At 38.9% G+C, this 15,251-nt stretch overlaps 1 protein-coding gene across 1 annotated transcript in view; it reads left to right on the forward strand.

The window, feature by feature from the left end:
- The first annotated feature begins 1,423 nt into the window (after positions 1-1,423).
- gatad2ab (GATA zinc finger domain containing 2Ab) overlaps positions 1,424-15,251 on the forward strand; it is a 30,697-nt gene continuing 16,869 nt past the window's right edge. Inside the window, exon 1 of the mRNA XM_031749592.2 lies at positions 1,424-1,617. The gene's annotated coding sequence lies outside the window, so the exon portion shown is untranslated. The remainder of the gene's footprint in view (positions 1,618-15,251) is intronic.

The following is a 15,251-nucleotide window of genomic DNA, read 5'->3' on the forward strand; positions in this document are numbered from 1 at the left end:
CCACTCCTTTTTTTGTCTGATTATAAGACCGAATAAGGGTCCTGCAATCTCACTGGAAAAATGTTCATTTGCATCTCTCAGAAGTGCCTTTAACAAGTTATGAGGCCTGTGTGTAGCTAAGTATAATCTTACTCATTTATGTTTCCTTTGGGATTTTCAAAGCACAAATTCAAAGCATGACAAAGGCTTGACTTTAACTAGGATTAACTGTGTAGCTATCCAACTTGTATGGACCTTTGTACCTACATCTCTTCCTGCACCTGTTTAATTAGTTAATACAGAAAAGTGTGACAATGCAAGGTGGCTGCTTCTGTGACTCTTGCTGCATGTAACAGTGCCTGTAGAGCAGCTGAAATAGTGATAAACTTTGACCATTGCTTCGGAAAAAAACACATTGTGGTCACCATTATCTCACAGATGAAATGACAGTCAGAGGGGATTATTATGAGGTCAGGTTAAACAGGTCTGCATGCTTACAGTTAAAGGGCATACAATTATAAATTCACACAACAGCTCCAAAGCTTATGGCAGTAGATTAGTAGCCTGGATAATCTTTGTCACATGATGTGCTTCTGTCTCAGGACTGTACTTCAGCAATTGGCCACCCAGAGAACCTCAGAAATGAGCAGTCTGAAGAGCAGGAACTAGCTTGTATAGTGAAACACCTATATCTGTTCAGACTCACCGTAAAAATGATGGCACAATCTCTTTTTACTGTAAATCCCACTGTAGAAGCAGACTATTAAAGGTATCTTTGTGAAATATAAAATAAATTTTAGAATATTTTCCCTGAAAGTAAAGCTGTTTTCAACCTTTAAAGAATATTTCAGGGACATGCTCTCTCTTTTTGTGTGTGAAAGCTTTAGAAAATATTGACTAGATAATTTTTATTTATTCTCTGAGGAATAGAAAGTCTTTTGTGAATCTTCCCCCAAAGGGTTTTAACTGTTGAACTGAAGTAAACTTCCAAAAACCTTTTGTTGTCTTTTGTTTGGTTTTGTTTGTTAGACTTTCAGATGACCTCTGGGGAGTTGTGCTGCTGAATAATATGACCTTCAGGAAACGTTCCAGGAAAACATTACATGAAACTAGAGACTCAAACTTTTTTTTAACAATACATAAAACATGGTATAATATAATCAGTTCTCAGAAAGTGGATTGTGATATTTATGGTAGTCTTTTTCTCATTTCAAATATGCTTAACGGCATGTTTCTAAAAGCAATATTGCTAAAGCATCAAAATGCAATTCTTCTTCTTCCTATTATAATTATTATTATTTCTATACACCGATTTAATGTCGGTCTAATTGTTTAAAGTTCTCATTCCATAATTGTGTTGCAATTGCTTTTACTTTCACCTCTTTTGCTGTACGTCAGTGGAGTGTGTTCAAACGCATCATTTCCTTTTTCTCTGAGCTCTTAGCATTTCCGAGGTGTGTATGAACGCAGCATGACGCCGCCTGTGTGGTGGCTCATTACATTATCTGGCAGCCGGAGTGGCAGCGGACAGAGGAGAGGGGATCCCCGGGATTTTTTTTTACAGTGAAGCCAGCTAAACAGTCGCAACAGACAACTTAAAATTACGGGGGGAATTCAGCCAAGATCCTCCTAGACTCTGTAAGTTCGCGCAGCGGTATTTCATTAGTATGTAACGTAATTTAGGGTTTTTAATTTTCAATTAAAACATGACGACGACGGAAGTTTCTCTTTCGGTGTTAGCTCAGCTAACCTAAGTTTAGCTAGCTAGCATAGCTTGATCTCAGCTAACATGCAAGGTAATAGTATGTGTGTCGCTACACATACACACACACTTACCTACTGAGTGCACCAGCTTCGAAAGTACAGAAATATTAACCAAACTTCCCAGCGAAACTTGTACATGGATGCACTGATATTAGTAAATAATGTAAGTGAGTGTGTTTATTCACCTAGGTTGAAGCTGCAGAACGCTGATGTAAAACTGTCATTTTCTGTATGTAATTAACGCTCGATTGTTTGTGAATAAATTTAGCGACTGTCTGCCATCAGACTAGTGGCCGTGGAGATAGCGTTAGCAGGCTAACTTAGCTCCCTTAGCTAGCCTTGTAACACTAGCTGCTCACTTGAGACGGGGTCGGTTTCATTGTCTGTCGTGTATCGCTATTTGCACAGACATCGGTGCTAAAAAAAAATCACATTTTTGCCACAATACTCAAAGGAGCAAGGGCTGCAGGGTTGAGCCCATTTCATCTAATCTCTGAAACTGCTGCTAATCACAATGGGCTGTTAGCTCGTGATAGTTAGCCGCTGGTTTAGTAGCCGGACAGATGGACAGGTTGTTGTTGGCAAGCCAAGTTAACGTTAGCATGCGATAGCTTGTTGTTGTTTGATGGGTTAGTTGAAAATGGGCAGCTTTTCTTTTGGGCAAAGTTGAGTCACTGAAGTTTATGAACACCATAACCAGTATTGCCACCGGATAATGTTAAACCGCTGTGCCTTTTTAATCGCAGATGGGCATGGTTATGGCTTTATGAGCCATTGATCTAAGAACTTTGTCAGATTAGCTCAACCGTGAAAAGCCTTTTTATGGAGGCGTAATGGTGGACGGTAATGCCTCCGTCGGGTTGGTGTGTCCACGACAGCTTGGTATCAAACACCCACACCAAACCGTGGTAAACTTAAACGCATACTTTTCTTCTTTTAAACCGGAATAGGGATGTTTGTGTAAGTCAGATAAAAATCGTACCACTTAATGTATGACATGAAACGTCTTACAGTTAGGTTAAGGGCACACTCTCCAGCTGCTGTACCGATCTTTTCCCGTTGAAGTCAGACGTTTAAAGGCGTTCCTGCTATTTTAGTCATTTGAGGATAATTGTGAGACGCTTCTTAATTATCAAGCCTTGCAGTCACGCTGCCTGGTCTTAGTGTCGGAGGCTTCTTTATGCTTAAAGGGGGGGCCTTATCTACAGCAATCTGTGAACTGTGGGTCATGTTATTTCAGTGGGTAAGTTAGTTTTGTTTTCACCTGACTTTGAGGTGTGTCTCCTTAGCTGAACAGCAGTGGGCATTTATCCCCACCTATGCTGTGCAAGTAGCCTACTGTTTATAGCAAGCAAACAGTTGGCACTCTTGGCTAGTGATTTTTTTTTCTTTTTTTGCGTAGGGGGTGGGGGGTGATCTTTGCATTTTATGATGGCCAAGGCCCATGATGTAACTAGACAGGCATGACTCGAGATCCTCTCATATTCTGCCACACAGGGATTGAACCATTTTAAGATACATGTCTATTTTCTACCAACCATAAATATATTTTTGCTTTTGCCATTTTCAAGGCTCCAGGGTGCCTTGTTAAGTTTATTGTGGTTAGAGTTAGCCTTGGAGTTTGCTGGTGTCTGGAATTTAATCTTATTGTAACAGTTTTACAGTTTTTTTTTGTTCCTTCTTGCAAATCTGTGAATTGTTTAGCATGAAAGTAAAGCATCAGAATAGTTTTTTTTTTTTTTTTTTTTTTGCCCATAGTTATGATCATTTTAATGGTTCCAAATGAAGGGTCTTGATTTTATTTTACCATCGTTACATTGTATTGTGAATTTATGGTAATCACAAAAACACTAAAAGGTATTGCAGCCTTTTTAATGATGACAATAGACAGTAAGTTAATGAAATTAAAGATATTCTTAGTCCTCATCCTTAGTCTTTGTTCTAGTGACTATAAGCAATACATCTTTTCAGGGTTGTGTGTCTGAACTCTTCCCACATTCCATATCTGACTGAGGTGTTTAAGACTAAAAGTCTTTAACTGTATATAATGGCAATTAATTTTTTTATAATACCAGTCATTAGATAAACAATTGGTGCAACAACTGAACATTTTCACCTTAAAACAAGAGTTGTCACTATACCAGAAATGTACTGGTTGGTACCAACACCAGTAGGATTACACGATTCTTGATGCCCAAATTGATACCAGAACAACATTATTAGCCCTGTACTGTATTTTGCTTTTCTTCTGTGCTCACTGTTTCAATATTTCCATGTTTGAGAATGTAAATGCAATTTGATCGATTTCACTGGTGCTATAAACGTGTAACTTTTCTCAATTCTTGAATGCCACAAAAGCAAAATAACAGATCCACATTTTAATTTGGCAGTGGATGACAACACCTCATTCAAAAGGTATGAGAGGTGAGGAAATTAAAGACTGAAACATGTACATCTGCATACAGTTTAAAGTTAATAAGTTTAATTTAAATGTTTTGATTTTGATGGGCCTTTAGTTTTGTATTGGCTAGCGCTTGTTCACTGTCTGATATAGTCCAGTTTTTGTGAATTTCAAAAAATATATCCATATTTTAATGTGTTGTGTCACTTTTTCCCCTCTCCTGGCATGCCTGAATACCATGCTCTTCATGTGCTTCCTGTTTTATAAATTAGCATTGTTTTTTGCTCTTCTGCTCAACTACACACCCAGAGTGTGGACCATTGCTGTCTCTCCCTTCACCTTGCAAGAGAATATGAGTGCAGCTGAGGTCAGAGGCAGGTACTAGTTTGCATGTCGTAAATCTCTACGTAATGAGAGAGGCAAAGGTGTGGCCTTACATCTGAGACTATTCAAGGCATGAAATGTCTCAGATGAGAGCTTTTTTTTAAATGAAAAAACAAAACAAAAAATTATATATGAAAGAATATATGATTTCATGAACACAGATTTTTTTTTTTTTTTTTTTTTTTAATGGGCTTAGTCAATACCCTTAGAGGGTTGTTAATAGTATCTCCATCGCCCAGTGTAACAGTTTAATGCAGCTGTCAGTCAGGTTTAGTTTGAGGCCAGACATTTTGAGACGGCTAACAGGAAGTGCTGGTGAAACTATGAAGTCTCAGTAGAATCAATCGCCTATCTGCTGTCAAGCATTGTGTGAATGAAAGATCAGGGAGTGTTGTTTTATTTGTTTTTTTGTCTCAGTGATGTCATCAGAGGTAATCTACTCACAAGTGAATTAAAAGACGTCAGATAGTGAAAATTGATGTCCTGTGGTGTAAGAGTAGTTCCCTTTGCCATCTTGCTTTCAATTTCTTGACAGTTTTGCATCCTTTGCTTGCCGCAATAAGATTAATTTTGCATTGTTTTCCTAAAGGCCTCTATGTAATATGACTCTTAGGGTTACATTGGTTGATATTTTGAAGTGATGTGTCAGCTGGGTAGACCGGGGTGTGTGTGTGTGTGTGTGTGTGTGTGTGTGTGTGTGTGTGTGTGTGTGTGTGTGTGTGTGTGTGTGTGTGTGTGTTGTTTTTTTTTTTTTTTTTTTTTTTTCTCTTTTAATTTTTTAATTTTTATTTATTTTTTTTAAGCTCTTCTAAGAAATTGTCTTTCTGCTGGTAGTTGTGCTAGATGTTGGAGAACAGCCATCAACATATCAGCCAGGGGTTCCCACCCAAAGGCCTTGGGGAATTCTTTGGCCTCTGTAGAGGAATCCTGCACTGTTTGAACTGAATGATTTCTTGTTTACCCCGTTGGACTCCATCATGCATATATTCTTGCAATGAGATCACTCAAACAGTTTAAAGTACAGTGTGTTGATTGATAAGTTTGGCACTGTGTTTAATGGAATTAACCCCTTTGACTTTTGAATTCCTCTTTAAACTTTATACTACATGACAAAGAAAGAACCTTGAGATATGAGTGAGAAACTAAAATGTAACTTTTCATTTTCCATCATAGGTTTTGATATGTATTGTGGGTTTCAGTATGTTCCTATCTCTACTTAAACTCTCTAAAAATAACTATCTACTGCATGACCATGTAGTATTGAGTGAGAGCGTCCATTTTTGCTCCTCTTCAGTGTTGCTGTGTGCTACAACCACATTTCCTTAGTTTGAATTCATGCAACACTTACAGTAAGATGCGTTTCATGGGGGGGGTTTCCCAGACACTGGATGCTGCCTAAACAGCTGCCTACATGTAGCACATACATGCTGTCTGACTGGCCACTTACACAACTAAACATCCTAAGTTTAAGGTTAGGTAATACTTATTTTTTCTTCTCCACCCAAACGTATTCTCAAGACTTGGTATTTTTACTTGGTTTGTATCTAGTAACATTTCAAAAATGCTAATGGAAATAATGCTTCTCTTTGGTTCCCCACATGAACAGTATGTTGCCTAAAAGGGGTACCGCCTCCATTATAAGGAAGGCAGTTTATGAAATACACTTTTTTTTTTTTCTCTCTGTCAGGCTGGCTCTTACATCTGGTTCTATTATGGGGGCAGGGTTAACGTGACAGTTCTCGAACTCTCAGTGCATCAAGCAGACCAGCCGGCAACTTGGATACATGTTGCATCAAGGCATGAGTCCAAGAGGGGACAAACGGTTCTGGCTGACTTCCTGCCACATGGCTGAATTGGGTGAATTCTGTGTACATGTAATTTCATTAGTGCACTATCTGCCTGGCATAAAAGTAATCAAAACGAAGGTTAATAACGTTGGCTGTGGAAGTTTGAACAGTGTGGCCGCTTACCCAAGTTATGATTTGCAGAGTCCGGATTCTGTAGTAGATATGGATCATGTTTGTAAAGTTCCATCTGTGGATAGGGATTGTAAAGGGAAAAGGATGAAAACCAGAGGGAATTTGTAGTGTTACACCAAGTAAAAAATTGTAAAAGTGGTTCTCAAATGTTCATCTTTGTGTCAGAGTACTGGGAGATGGTCCACACATTGTCTTATCCCACATCTCATTACATAAAAGTGAAGTTATCATTCCAGAAGCTCAGTGTCATTCCTACTTCATTTTTTTACCTCCTTATCACACTCTTTGAACATTCAGGCAGCATAAAATTGATGTGACGCAACAGAAACGCATGCCACTAACATCCGTTAAATGTCATCTTATTTGCAGATAATCCTATATCAGTCCACAAAGGCCAGTATCAGTGTGATACAGATGTTTTGGGAGAAATATTCCTGGATTCCTACCTAATGCTGCCAGCTAACATCAGAATGCGGTTTCCTTTTGGGGTGTTTTTTTTTTTTTTTTTTTTTAACCATGTTCTTAAACATACTGTCAAGTCATACTTTGCTCCTAACACCTCTGAAAGTGCTTCACACAGGCAAAACATGGCAGATGCACGAAAGAAGATGCTAACCAAAAAGTGTCTATTCCAACTATGTATACTGCTTGGGACATGCTTACTGGTCTTACTGGTTAATAAATGAAAGGGAAAAATAATCAACCTACTCAACTAATCTAAAAAGTGAGAAATTGGTCAAAATGAACCCAATCAAACAGAAGAGATTAACCCTTGTACCCCGCATGTAGTATCTGTGTATTCAAAAGCCATTTGAAACTGTTAATCATGTGCTTTAACATCTTTCTCGTTTTTTGTTTTGTTTTGTTTTGTTTTGTTTTTTTGGGGGGGGGGTCACATAAAGGAGTGGCACCAGAGTGAAATTTTAGTATGGAGGCCTTTCACAGAGGTCACGTGTTTGATACTTGGGGATAACACTTTTGGTGGAGTGTGGCTTAAAACGGCATACTTTAGTCATGAGCATTTGTGTGTAGGTTAAAAAATATAATGATTATATAAAGGATAATGATAGGTTTACCTTCAATTTAAAAGAGCACTTGCCCATTTTACCTGCACTTATGTGAGGTATTTTAAATTCAATGGTTTTAAATGCAAACTGCATGCATATCCTAACTGCAACATGATATTGCCCAGCTACATGTAAACTCCCCCGCCTCCTGTCATTTAGTACTTAAATGATATTCCTCCCACCTGTAAACAGACTTGTCATAGCACAAGTAAACAAGAATCTGACCAAATATGTGGGGCCATCTAAAGAGTGACAAGATACTGGGTGTGGTTTAAAAAGTCAAACAGACGTGCTTAACGACACACCTAATGTGGATTCTGGGTGTGTTGATGCTGTAATTTTGAAAGGGTCAACTAGGGAAAGATTTTGAATTTGAATCCCTTTTGTACCTCTAGGTGTAGACACGCACACACACTTTAAGCAGGGTCAAAGATGTATGCCAACCGAGTGATTGTGGTGGGGGGTGGGCATATTTTGCAAAATGACAATTAGTTAGTGACCATTGACCATTACAGAGCTGCACATACTTAAACCGAGTGAATGTCTTGAAAGCTGTTTTCACACATGCTCTGTACATCTGAACGTTTCCAAAGAAAAGTGCATAGGCGAACACAAGTGTCTTATGCAGTCGGATTGGACATTGTACGAGATGGCAAATTAAAGACAGTTTTAAGTCCAACTGCACCAATTCATGGTGATGTGAGAATAATCCAGGAAATGGACTGGTTGAATTCACAACTGTGGTCACCCTTTGCCCTTACACAACCCTCATCTATTTCCTGTATTAAGAGCACGTGTAAATTGGACATCTGTTATTGTGAGCTACTTTGAGACTTCAGTGTCATGGAGTGATTCTTGTAATGTAGTTGGGAGTTCATTTGTGAATGTGGTTTATATCCTTTTTTTTTTTTTAAATTTATTAAGACTTTTACCATCATTTAGATGCTAGATGATGGTTGATCCTCCAAAGGTAGAAAATCCTTGTTGTACTGGTTTAGTTTTAGATTCCTGTGTACCAAACAAGTTACTCTGGAATATCAGGAAAAAGAGACAGGACATGGGTGCCATATTCTTGTTTTTGAGCTTCTCCTTTTATTTGTATCATTCAATCAACAGGGCTAACAAGTTCTGGCACATCAGCCATCATACCCATCCATATAGCATTTTCATTTCCATTTTTCTTGGAAAATGACAAGTTGCCAAAGAGTAATTAACAATAGTTTTCCTCCATGCATGATGTATGAATGAGAAGGTTAGTGTGGTGATTGTGTTTTGTGTAAGACTTAAGTTTTTCTTTTTCAATACTGGTCTAGTCATTCACATAACCAAATTTGTAACTGCCGTGTGTTATGCCTGTGCAAATCTTTGCTTCAGATGCGTTTTCTTTCATGTCTGAAGTGCAGCCTGAATATGCCTACTGACATTTTGATTTCTCAGCTATACTTCAAAATGTTTTATTTCCTGTGGTTTCCTGTTGTTTGAACCCCACCTAATCAAGATCTTGTGAAACCTGATGATTTGTTTTTCTAACTCAGAAGTATAGCTACTCAAAAACCCAAATATAATTTACCTGGTTGTGTTCTTTAACATTGTGCACAGATGTTGCACTCAGCTTGTAGATGTTGGGACACTGTATTTTTTATTTATTTTTTTTATCACCCTTTAAGCTCTTTTTTTTCCCCCCCTGTACTCTGGGCACTTCCTGCTACCATTCATTTCTGAGAAATGTAATCTGATAGCAGTCTGCGTGTGTCCTGGCCCTCCTTCTGTATGTGGGTATGTGCTTCTGGTTTTACAGGATTATGGAGTAACCATTTGGAAGCAATTTGGCTGAAATTGGAGATTATCCCTGTCTAGGAGTTTTGAAAACATTTAGTGATTCCCTTTTATTATAGAAAGTAAACATTAATGGTTGAAAATGTATCCAGTAATTTTGTGATTAGGAGTTTGAGAAGACTGTTTAAGCATTAACTGAGATGTTAGTGTTTCTTAGTCTTTCGTGATTTCGATGATCTTGATACTTGAGGCCCTGCAGATCATTTTCTGTTATTTGTGTGAAATGATTGCTCTTTATTTAATGTATTTTTGTTATTTAATTGCACATTCTGTCTGTGTATTCTTATCAAAATCCAGATGAGATGTGGGCAGTGAGAATGTGTGCACTTATTTCTTAGCGGTCTTGATGAGAATACATGAAAAAGTAAGTGTCTTCCTCATACAAACAGCCTTTCTGTGTCTGTGTGTGAGAGAGATCATGTACAGAGGTCTGTTTTCCTTTACCTGGACTTACTGTTGTTGTCCTTGTCGTCATGTTGCTGAGGGAGAATCCAGGTGGAGACATGTGCACACACACAGGGCTCTGTGTGGCTCCGGTTCTCACTTGTGCACACACCCACACACCCACACACACACACACAGCAACACACACACTCACTCAGAAGCAGTCTGGCAGATTCAGGGTTAAAGGCTTCCATTTTGTTAGGTAACACCCTAATGGTCTGATCTGTCAGTGGCGTTAAAATGGCAGGGGCTTAACCCTTGGCGTTCAGGACACAACCAGTAGGGGCATACACACACTTACGGGCTGGCGAGCCTATAACAGAAGAACTGAGGAGTGTGTGTGTGTGTGTGTGTGAGAGAGTGAGAAGGGGAAGGACGAAGAGTGTGTGTGTGTGTGTGTGTGAGAGAGAGAGAGAGAGAGAGAGAGAGAAGACAAGGAAGAGTATTTTTCACTTGGGTACAGTGAGATTATGGCTCAGCTAACCACATGCGCTCTGCACCCTTCTCCCTCCCCCAACCATGGCACCACCTCAGCTGGGTCCCTGCCCCCACTCCTAGCCTGGTGCACAGATTAGCATAGGTAGCCTCATCTTTCATAATTACTATTATTTTTATTTTTTTTTATATCCCAAAGATTATATAGATCCTGAAGGAAAGGGAAGGTGCCATTTTTGAAAATATGTTTATAAAAAAACAAAATTAACGAAGGGAAAAAAGTGTTCGTGATGGCATGTAGTAATTGCTTTAATTTAAGGTCATCACTTGGTCATATCTCACAGTATGGTAACTGGCAGTTTAAGTTTAATATTACAAAGTCCAGGGCCCCTTAGCTACATATGAAACAGTTGCTGATTGGCTTTTATTGCACAGTAATAATCTATAGTTGTATTGCTTTTATTGGATAGTATAATTGTTGTTTCCCCTTGTACTGAACCCTAAGGACACAATTGAAAAGCCCCAGTTTTTTTTTTTTTTTTTTTTTTTTTTTTTTTTTTTTTTAAATGGCTGTTAATGTGTTGCTTGGCTGGGTCCATTCCCAGTGGGAGAGATCATTACAGTGCTGGAGATGAGAGGCTAGCATGCTACCTGAGGGTATGAGCTTTTCCCATTGATCTGTCTCTGTGAACTGCTGGGCACAATAGAAGCTCCGACTGAGAATAAAACGTGATGTGTCAGTCCAGGTCACAAGATTTCCATTGCCTTTACGCAACTGTATTTTATCCCTCCTGCACTACATGCCCAGATAGCAGGTTTATTGTTAGCCTACACGCCACTTGTGGAGAATTGTACATTTATTGAATGCATTGATTTACACAAGCCCTTTTTGTGGCATTTGAGAAGCAAAGGCCTTGGCGCAAAGATTTTAATTTGTTTTATAATTCAAATTGTGTGGGAATCAGAGATATCCGGTCTCACTCACTTGCGTTTTTTTGTGTGTGTTTTGTTTCGGTCTAAAATCTACTTTGCCCTCAGGCCTTATTATTCTGGGGGAAATGAGAGAGACATGCATCCACTCATCCTCTACAGTCTCCTGAGAAAACAGACACAGATAACTAATCACTAGCTGGTGCTCATCTAACCTCTTCCTCATTTTCTTGTCATTTTGGTTTTTGTTGTTGACAGTGCCCTTTTAATATAAGAGATGAATCCTCATGATGTTGTTTACACCAGCATGGATGCATTAATTGCAAAATGCTGGGCCAATATCCATGTTAAATGAGTAGTTAAGTAACTGTCCATTGTATTTAACCTGTAATTTCATAAAAGTGTTGTTGTTTTTTGGGCGGTGGGTGGGTGGTTTTGTTTTGTTGTTTTAGATCTTAATGTTTGAAATATGACCTGTGGTCTACCCATGTCCACATATGTGTTACTTTGTAGTTGGCAGTTAGGTCTAACCGTCAACCAAGATGGTGAATGTCTGAATATCAATACTTGTAGGCTACAAATAAATGGGTGTTGTCCATCCTTTATTTATGGTCTGTGGCAAAGACATGTGGATAGTGCATTCTTAACAAAGTGCACTGTTTTTAATCTTGTTGGGTGAATGTGTTCTTCTTTGGCAGCAAATATTTTACTAACCTAAGGGCATAATTGGTTACCATTTAAAATGTCTGTAATATGAGCTCAGACAAGGACTGTGCAATACCGTCTTGGCAGATAATACTGGTATAAAGTTTTACGTCACAGGTGTCATATGACAATATCAGTAATACAGTGCACAAGAATGAGACAAGTCCAGGTATGTCTGAGAGTGAGAGCCCCTTCTTAGATTCTGAATATGATTTAATAAAATCATAATAATTTGTTTCTAAAAATGCTTTGCAGAAAATTATTTTGCATATTTAGCAAAGGTGGGAATGGAAAAACTTGTTTTGCCGCTTAAGGCAAAAACACACTGTTGTGTACAACCAGGGTAAGAAGGTATGTGAGGAGGAGATGCAGCTAGTGTGAAAAATTATTCAACCAAACATTTGTGGATGGAAATTAATGATACACTTAAATGTTTAAAAAGGGAGGCTTTAAGCAGCTGGTTGAAAAGCTTGACCAAAGATGGAACATCTGATGTAGAATTTATTTACGTGACTCCTGTGTTACTGTCTAATCCCAGAGAGCAGTAAATAAGACACCATATGTAGTAGCAGTGGTTGGCATACTTACACCATTTTGATCAATGATTTTGGACATTAAAATTCAGAACTGATTTTCTGTGCAGTCCCAGGTAATGAGACTTGTGGTACTGGTTTCCTTCAGCCATCTCCCAGTGGATTTGCTGACTGGCAAGTCAGACCTGTTTGTGGGACTGTATTGTTAGTTTCAGTTGATTTTACGTAAGTATACATGAAACTGTGGGAACATGGAATGTGCAGGGAGTGCTAATGGTTAATTAATCAAAGATTTTTGTTGGCAGTTAATTGCAATTGGAATATCCAGCATAATCCGAATTTTCAGATCGTCTGTCATATTGTGTTATCAGTGAGGCTCTTGGATGTATCTTAGACATGCTTCTGATATTGAAGAGTGTCACAGTTGTGGAATCCTAATTTGATTTATTAGGGTGTTTATTTTCTGCCTTTTAGCTCTTTTGAGTGTCACTGGTATAGATGAACTTTTCCAGGTCTTGGTGGTAGTGAAGAGGTCATGCAGCTCAGGTCCTACCTGCTCAGTAACACCTGGTATATGCTTGATCCTCCTCTGAGTCATATGCTATAGATATGTTATTTGGTACTCTTGGTTGTGGATACTGCAGGTGACGTGTGTTGCTTAAGACTAAGCATAATTGAGTTTGATATAACAGTGAATATAAATTACTCCCAGTTAGTCTCAAGTGTATACACAACACATCACATGTGCATGTAGAACAGTTGTTTTTGCCCCCCATGTTGCTTAGCAGCAGTGCATCATTACATTAACTATTCGATTCATGATGCCGTCCATGTCTTCTGGGACAAAGGTAGCCACGTGTCTCTAGTTGGGGAAACAAGGAGCCATATCCGTCTTAGTGATGTTGAGATGTGACTGCACTGTCCCAAAGGAATATAGTCATTTTTTACGTTACACGGTTCACCGCCACTGTTAAAGTGTGAGCAAGGTGCAGCTACCATTTCCACATCCTTACTGCTTCAACTGTGATTTCTGAAGCAGTGTGTGTGGTATGTATACACCCACACGCAAGCTGTCATCTCTGGCAGATAAATGGCCTTTGTGTCCTGTGATGGTACGGCAGGGCACATCTGTCCTTGCTGCGTACCAGAGGAGAGTGCAGACGTATGCAAACAAACCTGAATGTTTAATTGCACTGTATGTATTTTTATTTTGTTTTTAATGTTTTTTGGTGTACTTTTTGCTAAAAGCTCAACGTCTTGCAAAGAGTCAGGGATGCCTTTGTCTTAAAATTAAATTTGAGCATATTTACAGAGATGAATTGTTGGGACAAACTGCAGTCTTGGTGATAAGTGTTTTGTAGAAATTGCTGAAAAGCAGTTTCAGATTTCCACCTCACAGTGAAGTTCTTTAAGTGGTATGTTTTACAGCTGGAATATTCATAAAGAGATGTTCGTACACATTATAGTGTCTCTTTGTTACTTTGTTTTTCCCCTACTAAATGCTACATTATTTTTCCTTTTGTCCTAACAATCTTAAATATTAGTGTAAAATAGGCTGTGGCATGATTAGGAAGAATATCTATGCAATCTATGGTGATATTTCTTAAATAATACAGATTACGGTTCCAAAATTGGAGGAAAAAAAACCCCTATATCTAGGGTGAGTGGCTCTGGTAGGCAGCATGCAGCATTTTGCTTGTGTAGCTTGGGTCTGTTTGCCTGATTAGAGTGATGCGTCAGGTTGTAGAGATTTAACAAAAAAAAAAAGATCAGTCATGCCAGTGAAGTAGTGTCAAAAAAGTAGATGCCCCAGATAAATAAAATAAGCCACTACTGTGTTACAAATAATTTACATTAGGGCGAACGTGATATACTGTCAAAGTTATATCACAGTATTTCAATGTGAAAATGTGTTTACTACATTTCTGATGATGTGGGGCGGCGAGGGGACTTTCATTGATCCTTGTACTTCCATTTGTACCTACTTAGATCGACTTCACGTCTTGCGCCTCTGATCGACTAATTTTCCATTACAATCAAGTACCACCCAATTTGCGTGGTCATCGTTAAAGCAGCGCGGTCGAGTGTTCTGTGACGTAATTAGTATGCGACACAAATGCTACAAAGGTGGACACCGAGGCGATAATATACCTGCAGCTCAGTCTTTGGCTTTTTGTCATACGCAGAGACCACAGCATTGTTTTTTGTAGCCATTTCCCTTGTTGCCGGGTTTCAAAATTGGTCATTTTGATTTTCGTGAACGAGACCTTCTGATGAGTCATCGAGTGACGCCACTGCAGCCAATCGGTGGCATGGAGTCTGACGATGTCACATTTTAGTACCTGCTCAGATCGCTTTGGAACCCCGGTCAAGCAGGTACTATGACCCACTTGAAAAGCGTGGCCTGTCGATCGAGTAGGTACTAATGGAAAAGGGGCCGTAGAGTGCAATAGTAGTGACACAGCAATATAATGTAACATGAGCGCAAAGATGGCACTCATGTGTATTCCCTCTAAAATTTTAGTTTAACAGTAACTAAAGTAAAGCTGCACTATTTTCTCACATAAAGTGAAGCATTTTTTTCTGCCTGGGTTTTTGTATCTTGAATCAAGTGTTTTAGTCATTTGCGTAAAGTGCTGCTTTTCCACCATATAATCATGTCGGTAATTTCCATTCACCGTTAGCTCTTCCTGTTATATGGAGTGTAGCTAGTGAGTGCTCCAGCGACGCGTGGTAGAGTTGTTTGTTTACATTTGGGTTGAACATTGCCAGCTGCTAACATCTCCTCTTTTCT

The sequence above is a fragment of the Oreochromis aureus genome, linkage group 23, assembly GCF_013358895.1.
Source record: "Oreochromis aureus strain Israel breed Guangdong linkage group 23, ZZ_aureus, whole genome shotgun sequence".
Taxonomy (NCBI): Eukaryota; Metazoa; Chordata; class Actinopteri; order Cichliformes; family Cichlidae; genus Oreochromis; species Oreochromis aureus.